We start from the raw sequence: 9,415 nt of genomic DNA on the forward strand, positions 1-9,415 counted from the left end.
GGCCAAGGCCTCTGCCGCTGGCTTTGCATCTGGTCCCTCCGATAAAGATCGGCCTCTAGATTGACCTCAGCCAAAACAAAGCCACGACCCGATCCAGAACCCTAGCTCATTTTCCCTCTCCCCCTCCCCTGTCCCTTTCAATCTCCCCATAACTACGGAGACGATGGGCCGGTCGCCCATGAATCATGGCGGAGCGGAAGGTCTTTTCGCCGGCGTGTGCGCGCACATCACCCGCGGCTCCATTGATCTCGCCCGCCTGCGTTGAGCGCTTGGCCAAGGGGGCTGCTGCTGCACCACGGCGAGCCGGCCACCACAACGCGCCGGCGGCGATGCAGCTCACGGCGTTCTCCATGGGGCCAGTTCACCGCAGAAGGCCTTCGACGACCTCGCTTGGAACAACTCCGCCCCGCGCGGCTGGTGAGGTGCCTCCTCTCTCTCTCTCTCTCTCTCTAGAACGGACCAATCTGATTAATTTCTATGATATGGTTTTGATTGAAGCTGGGATTCTTATTTAGGATTTGCAATCTCAGGTTCGTCGACGTTATAGACTTATAGACTTGGTGTGAACCATTTGTGTGTGATCCATTAGCTTCTTGAGCACTGCCATTTTCATGTGTTTCAATTTCTCTGCCCTTCGGACTCGGAGTCCCATTTGTCTCCTCCTCTTCAGGGCCTGATTGTGCCGCTTCAGTGACCAGGTATTTGGCGCTTACTCCAGTAATGATATGAGGAACTGAAAAAACAAAAAGAGCAATATCAGTACAGAGTTAGACGCAGTGAAGGACCTTCTTCAGTTTATTTTCACATGAGACTATTTTGTGCAGCAAAACAATTTCAAATAGTATAACAAGAAACACAAATAACCCAAGTGCAGATATGCTAGGTGAACTGAAGTTGATCCCTGCTATGCTAAATCTTCTCATATCGCCTCATTGTTTCAGTTTCTGACACTAACCCCTGTTCAGTGAACTGTAAACCGTTCTTTCTGAACTAACGATTTCCGATCAATCTGGTGGCGATAGCCCTGATGATTTAGGACACCACTTTCGTACGGACTAGCCAAACGGTACATCCAATCGCAATGACGGCACTTCCATAGCCCTTCAGTAAAGCAACATAAAGCTAACTTTACTATGTTATATATCAAACAAATGGCCACAAAGTGAAAATTGGTGTCTGCAGTCTAATGAAACAAAACAGAGCTTTCTAGCTCATAACTCAATGATAAAATTTTAAGATCTTCTTTTGCGAGTCAGGGAGCCTCCGGGCTACGGTGATCATCTGTCTACCGTGGAAGGCTACCTATCACTATTATGAGTGGGCACCGAATTTTCCTAGGTAATTTTGAGTGAGGCCTGTAGTAGATTGGGTGAGAGGGATCTGTAGCCCAACAAAAGCAAGAGTTGGCGGCCAAAAGATGTTGGTAGCTATCACTATCTGACATATCTATCTTACCCTCTGACTTGTACTTATTTAGCATGTGTTTTCCGTCCGAGCTATATCTTCTACTCTGTTCGCCTGAACTAAAGGCAGTAGTATTCACTGCATCTCAACTAAAACAGAGGGGATAAAAGCAGCAGGGATGATTTCCCCACATTTTTCGGTCTAGGCAGAACACACGATTTTTGGGTCCAGGAACAGTAGTATTAAGAATATGCCAACGCATAACGCGGAACGGAAATGAAGCAAGTCTAAGGGCACTTAACACGCACCACGGAAGTATGCGGCAATATGTAGTTGGTTCCTGCCGATGAATGCCATGTCAAGTTAGTTGTTACTACTACAGTATACTCACTTAATTTTTCCTATATTATCTAGATCCTCATATCAGCTCAGTTTTATGTTAATTTGTTGACAAAGAAATTTCTTTTGCTCCTTCACAACAATGATTCTAGGCTTAGCCTACACTTCATCTTAGTCAGGGAAAAGAGAGTGCACACATCTCGTGCCCGTGTTCTTCCCCGATGCCAACCTCCAAACCTGCGGTAGATACCTCCTGAAGCTAGGCCAAGCCTTTAAGCACAAAGGCGATCCTGTTCTTTATATCTTGGTTCTTCCTATGGATGGATGTCAACACATAACTATGGATGCATGTTTGCACACATAAGCATGCTAGGATCGTTATGATTGTCTGGGGGAAAACACTTAGATTGATGCATTGTAAATCTTGCAACCTTTTTACAGTTCAGTATTTGAAATGAGATTAACATTGCAAATTGCTTGCAACCGTTTTACAGTTAGTATTGGCAGTGATATGCACATGCATTATTTTGAAAACACATTGCTATTGGCAAATCGTGCATGTATTTCTAGACAGAATGGTTCATTGTCCGCTTTGTTTGCTCAGAAAATGACCCAGCTGCCTGTTTCAAGCCTCTCCGAACCTCAACCCACCAGGAGGACTGTGCTTCAGACCATCACAATGGTCGCCGTCCTCAAGCGTAGGTGGTTATCTACGGAGATTAGAGATTTGTTTTCCTTGTGTTGGTTCTTGCGCTCACATGGCTATGAGCTGTCTTGCTTGATTTACAAAGTAACATCCTGTTCAGTTGCATGGAGACATATCATAGCCCTTGAAGCAAGTCATAATAACCTGGTTCTAGATTCTCAAGCAGATGAAACACCCGGAGCCAAGATCATTGGGGTGTCGATAGGTGGTAGCGACATGACTCCAAGATTCGAGGTGACCAGAGCAATGGAAAGGATCTTCAGGAAGCATGGAACGGGGCTCTTCCATTGGATGTAAGTGCTTGCACGATGTCGCCCTCCATCCCATCATCCTACCCGAGATAGCGAGGAAGAGCGGGAGTGTTGGAGTTGATATAAGAGAGGTCAAGGCATCTATAGCAGTAGGATCCTATAATGGCTCGAGGATCCTTCAGTCACCAAAGGGATGTGAACCTTCTGCGCTTCCGCGACGCGGTTTTTTTTTAATTTCTTTTCAGTTTGTGTTCTATCGAATGGTACTGCATACCTTGCTAGAAACTTTTCATTTCTAAATTTATGTACTAATTAATGTTTACATCAAATACTAATCGAAAATTCCCTATTCTTTCTTTTGAACTTTGTGCGGACAACGATCAGATTATCGCATTTTACGCTGACTTTCTTTTCAACATCAGAGTTACCGTGCAATTCTGTTCTAAGATATATCCAGTATATGAGACTTACTTGCACGATGGTTTTAGTACATCATAAATGTTAGAATCCTTAACACAAAAGCAAGCATCAATTTGTACACAATCTACAATTCCCATTCACGAATGTTGCATAGGTAATTTATTTTCCTCATGAATTCAGGAATGTTGTATATATACTTTTTATTCCAGGAATGTTGCATAGTTATTTTCTAGAATCGATTCCTTGTTCCACACCACTCTTAATTTTATGTCTAAGACTGCATGATTCATTCTTCCAGTCTTTCTATCAATTTCTCTTCTTTCTTTATGTCTAACCATGTTAGTGGAGATGAAGCTATGATGTGAACATGGAGGCCAATCAGATGGTTGTGGTGGCAGATCACAAGGGCGACGAGTTCATCAGCCTTGAGGCCCCTTGAGGAGGTTGGTTGTAAGATCAAACTCCATTAGGTTTCCGTTTTCTTTACTGTGTTCTGCAAGAAGGAGCATTGTTTGAAGGAACGCATGGAAAAAATGATATTACTGCTTCGGTAGTTTCTAGATACAGAGCTTCATCTTTAGTTCTTTGCTGATTATATATTGACAAGTGTATTAACGGGATGCATACATAGTGCTCATTGATAAGAAATTTTTGAGGAGTTCATGTTGCTACGTTCTAAGTATAAAGTACGAAAATGCTGTTTGTATGCAATAATCTATTGCTTCATCAGTGGTAACTGTTTTGCAGTATGCATGCATATTTGACATTTGAAAGTTTCGTAACTACATTATATTTCTCTCTCTGTAGTAGTACGGGACACCATAGCTTCTATATTATGTTGTTACTTTAGGCCAAAAAGTGAACTAAATCTCACGAAGCCAGGGGCTCCTCGCGTCGCTCCCCAGGCGACGCCGGGAGCCAAACCCTACCCGCGCCGCCGGCAACCGACCTACGCCGCCGCTGCCGCCGGCCCTCGCCGCGGTGGCGGCGGGCCTCATCTCCAAAGGGGGTGAGGGAGGCCCGAGCTCTTTCCCGTCGGGGTGGCCGGCCCGTGTGGGGCGTCGCCGGAGGGAGGGTGGAAGCCAGGGCGGCGGCCCTGGAGTCCCGTCTGCTGCGGCGGCGGGGTGGTGCGGCTGGGCGCTGCGGGCTGTGGAGGCGCGGCCGTGGCGTAGCAGCAGGCGGCGGCCGGCGGTGCGGGGCGTTCGGGGCCCGATCTGGGCCGCAGTGGTGTGGGGCGCCTGAGGTGGTGCGGTGGAGCGCGGCAGCAGTCTGCTGTTGCCGGAGGGGTTACTCCGGGCAGGCGTCGGGGGTGGCCAGGCGGGTGCTGCTGCGAGGTGGCTCCAGGCGGGCGTGCGAGGATGGCCAGGTTGGGCGCTATGTGGCGCGGAGGTGGGCGCAAGGACACCGGAGCGGCGGCTCCGGGACGTTGGGGTCTGATGGGGAGGCGGGCCGTGGCGGCGGCCCGGCGGATGCGGCGACGCTTGGGCCATGTGGATGGTCAGGCTGCGTTGCGTGCAGTCCCTGGCTGATGTGCGGTGCAGGGATGGTCCGGGGCGCGCTGTGTTGGTCATTTTCTGGCCTCGCTGGGTTCCAGATGGCTTGGGCAGCGTGAAGCTTCGGTGTCTCCTATGCGGCGGTCGCGCTGTCGCCGCATGGGAGGTGTGTGTCAGTGGAGTGCGGACTGGCGAAGCTTCGTCTTGTTGTCCGGTTGCGTGGGAATGTTGTAGGCTTGATTGCTCCAGGCGAAAGCCTGACCGCGCGGCGTCCGTGGACGTCGCCGTCCTTCTTGGGGGGCGGTCGTGGAGCTCTTCGACCTTCGCTATCACCGGGTTCACGTCTTCGGGTGAAAGCCTAGATCCTGCCTTGCGGGATCGGATGACGGCGTCGTTCTATCGTCGCTTCCCCTCTTGAGGGCGTCGTCTTGAAGCCGGTGATCCCCTTCCCGCACTCCGTCGGGCTGGCCGCACACGGCATCTGGGTTGGCTGGTGGTCAACCGGTGATGCGGGTGTTCCGGGGTGGAGGTTTTGCGAGGCAACGACAATGGTGATGAGCAAGGCTTGGTTGCACAAGCCCATGTTAGTCGGCTCCGTTCCGGTGTGTCCGGATGTCTTCGGGTTGGTCTCCTCTTGATGTGAAGTCGAAACTACTTTTGGGAAGTGTACGGGTTTCATCTTCAGAATCGGAGCTGCCAGCCTCTTCTCGAAGAGCCATCTGTTTGGCATAGGTCAACTTGAGCTTCGCATATGTGTAGCTTTTGTGGTAGCCAGGGTGGTTTCGTGTGCCCCTCGTGGTGGCGAGTGGGCAGTTGTGAGTGTGGGCTTGACCCTGTAGGTTTTCGCCCGGTTTTCTTCTAAAAACCGGGCACCTTCTACTTAATCAATGAATGAGGCAAAGCTTTTGCCTCCGTTTTAAAAAGAAAAAATTATGTTGTTGTTCAAGTTCAAGTAACATGACAAATTTGCATGCTCGCTAAATTTCTTAGTGTACTCATCAGAACTATCGCCTCTCGGTCTCTATAGTATTTTGATTATGATGCATGACTTCCTATGATTTGGTGATACATTCAGATATCATGGGCAAGGAGTGTCATAAAATCTGGAGGAGCTTGACGAGAAACAAGGTGAGCAATGACCCTCTTGCCCTTTCGGAATTTCTTAGACTTTCCTGAAAAATGCAAAATTTTGATCTGATATTTGTTTCATGTACCATACAAAGGTAAGGGCAATCAGACACATAGGGCCTGGACAAATTAGCTTATCATAGAGGCACAACCCAATCACAGGTAGCTCACTACTTGCATTATTGTGTAAATAATTTGTAATAACGAGAAAAAATTGAATACTGCTATGTTGCCACTGTAGTTTTACCTTATGGAATAAAAAATTCCACCATTGTTAGAAAACAAAAGTAGAAGATCCGAACCTTCTATTTGGTAAAGACTATTTTAACGCTGAGATATAACATGTTTTCACCAAGGAGGGCAGTTCAAGCAATGCAAAGCCATGGCCTCCAACGAGGTCAGTTCTGATTCTCTTCCTCATCAAAAGTTGCATGCCTGCCATTATTTGAGAAAGGTTTCCTGACGATACGTGTATATCTGAGACTTTGTGCGCATTCCACAAGGATTTGGATCCTCACGATACAGTATATATGACAATGATGGATCTTTGGAAAATAGTTTGCTTTTTGACTCGAAAGGAAATGTGCAATTTGAAGCAATTTTTTGATATTCATGAATCTAGAACTCAGTTGGAGAAAAATGTATGTTCTTAAGTTCATGGATGGACAATTTGTGAGCTGGAGCTTTTTTTGGGTTTTGTAAACTTACTTTTCTCAACTGGTTGTTTGCTACCTAACTGTACTTGATTTTTCCCCCTTCCCACGAATTTAATTTCTATGGCGCTATGAGAGAAAGGTTCACCTCCCTGAAATTTACGTTCCAAATACTGCAAAGCCTCCCTATGTATGCATGACAATGGATATTTCCATCATCACCTCAAACTATGATGTCTTCTCTCAGTATTACGAGATTTTGTTTCGGAAAATCTGTTGGTGACAATGGATAATTTTCATTTACATGGCATATGCGTATATGTTTGGCTTATTGAATAATCATATTGTAATACTTGAACTTATGTGAGGACTAACCTATGCTAAACATATGCAGATGATTACACGTGTACCACATATCCTGTTGAGACAAGGTCTGTCACTCCTCTTCCATGGCGCCAAGCGCTGGGTTGTGGACCTACCACAAGCTAGCCTCCTCCCTCGAGTACCATAACCAACGACAAGCGGCGGAGAAGAACATGGGCGTGCCACCAGGGATAGGTAATGGCGGCAGCGGTGGGGAGAAGGCGTTCATCGAGGCTAGCGGCTGGAAGGCAGGGGACTTGGCAGTCCGGTCGCCAGTAGTGGGGAGGCAAGGAAAGGATTCTTCACCAAAGGGAAATGGAGGGAGATAGAAAGAAGGAAGGTCGAGAGTGGGGAGGCGAGAGGCACTAAGAGGGTGGCCGTGTCCCAGTTTGGGTGTGAGTTTCTTTTATTTCCAGTTTGGGTGTGAGTTTCTTTTATTTTTTCGCAGTGTCATGACTCATGGAAAGTTTCAAGTTAATTAAGGCTTAAAAAGAAAGTTTGATTATGCGTATATGTGGCTACAAAATTACGGCTACGTGGCTGCAAAATTACGGCTTCTCAATATATATCAGTATCCTAAATGCATTTGAAAACTTGTTGCTAGAAAATTATGACTTCTCGAAATGCATTTTAATTGAATGTCAAACTACATGGTTGTCAAAACCTAAATATATCACGGGACCATGGCAAGACATTTTACTATCTGAGGTGGAAGGAGCACATGTTTTCATCAAGTGCAAGGAGTTTAACCTGGTGTGTGACGAAACATAGACTGGAGCATGTTGGACATAAATGATCGCCTTGATAGATGCTGATATGGCACTACATATGGTATATGGTCTGGGAAATATCGGAACACTTGAGGATTCAACTGATGAACCAGATTAGTATCCGTGTAGGAGATATTCCTTTCTCGTTAAAGATGTTGCTGACGGGGCTTAATGTCATCTTATATATGTGCATTGAGAAATAAAATTTGAGATCCGTGGCAACGCACGGGCATTTGTACTAGTCAACTTAGAAAAATATAAATAATATATCAAAATGCTCACGAAAATAAACTCTATTCAAATAAAATATAAAACAAAAATGTGTGTCAAAATCAAAATTCACTTATTTGAACCTTATTAATTAGGCCATTTCAATTATTTAAAATACAATTTGAATTCAATAATTAGTGAAGTTTCAAAATTAAATTTTAACTATTCAGCAACTAATTAAAATGTTAAGATTAATTTTCATTATCATATTTGCATTAACTTAAATATTAGTGGTAAATCATAAATCCTAAATTGCATATTACTATTTTCTATTTTCTGTAAATAGTAATAACTCCAGAAAATATTATAAGCCAATATTATTTTGGTAATTCAAAACTTATTTACTTAAACATCTTTAGTTAACAAGTCATTATTTTAAAACCTAACAATAATTAGGAAATCCTGATTTCTAATTAAACCCTAATTAGTAATTATTTTAATTCTTAAACCCTCTAAAAATTAATAGCATGTTAAAATTATTAATAACTCTATTTCAAATACTTAATCACATTAGTTCTAGTACCAAGTATTACTTTAAGAATTGGATCATAATTTAGAAACCCTAGTTTTAATATAAGTTAGAATCTGGATCCCATTATTTTATGTGATCATTTGAAAATGCTTTAACCCTAAAACCTAGTTGCTTATCACATGTGATCATGTGAATGTCACCTTACATAGAGAACCATATTATGTGACCAACAAATCCAAGCCATGATCCATTAGCATAAAACCAAGTCACATGAGATTATCATCTCATGTTCCTATTCAAACCTATATGATTCCCTAAGTGTCACCTAGGTATAAACCCTAACTTGTTAATTGAATTAGTACCATTAACCACTATCCTATATACCATATCATTAAGATCAACCTCAATCATCAAACCCTAGTAGAACTATAATAAAGAACCCTAGAACCAATCCTGTGTAGCAATTTAGAATACATGCTCCTATTCCACTAAACCCTACATAGGAAATGATAAGTCACTTAGCTTAGAAACTATTAGTAATTACTTAGTGAAGCAAATGAGAAACCATAGTAAACCCTAGTAGCTAATTTATAGAACCATCTTGATAACCATCCTTTGATATGATACCATAATCCACCTTAGTAATAAACCTGCTAATACTTGCTACATATAGACTAATTCTATTTAAGAACCAACTAGTTCCTATTAATGAAATTAAATGAACCCAATAGTAAAACCTAAAGTTGCATAGTTCCTATGTATAGTAGTTCATCTCCTTATTTAACCTGTTCTTTAAAAGTTATTCTTTTGAAATACAAATGTTAATCAAACCATAGAAGCCATAGTTCTTATTGGAAATACTCATTATTTCTTAAACAACATGTTCTTCAAAAGTTATTCTTTTGAAGTATAGTATAAGTAATCATCAACCATGATATGTAAAACTTAAAATTGACAACTGTTCTTTACATATTATTCCACCACTATTCCTTATGTGTATGATTGTTATGATGTCTTATATCACTTGATTATGATGCTAATATAACCAAACCCTAATAAGAACCTTGTTTGAGAACCATTCTAAAAGTGCAACCAACCCTAAAGAAGCTTTATAACTCATCCATCCCAAATCATCGAGGTTAGGAT

General features: G+C 43.3%; 1 long non-coding RNA gene across 2 annotated transcripts; it reads left to right on the forward strand.

Annotated features, from left to right (window-relative positions):
* Nucleotides 1–3,080: 3,080 nt before the first annotated feature.
* Nucleotides 3,081–7,268, forward strand: LOC124703029. 2 transcript variants are annotated; one of them, XR_007002887.1, is made up of 2 exons: nt 3,081–3,563; nt 5,689–7,268. It is a non-coding gene; the product is annotated as an uncharacterized LOC124703029 (long non-coding RNA). The 2 variants fall into 2 exon arrangements; XR_007002889.1 differs by having other exon boundaries at nt 5,703–7,268.
* The last annotated feature ends 2,147 nt before the right edge of the window (nt 7,269–9,415 follow it).

This window comes from Lolium rigidum, chromosome 1 (assembly GCF_022539505.1).
Source record: "Lolium rigidum isolate FL_2022 chromosome 1, APGP_CSIRO_Lrig_0.1, whole genome shotgun sequence".
Lineage (NCBI taxonomy): Eukaryota > Viridiplantae > Streptophyta > Magnoliopsida > Poales > Poaceae > Lolium > Lolium rigidum.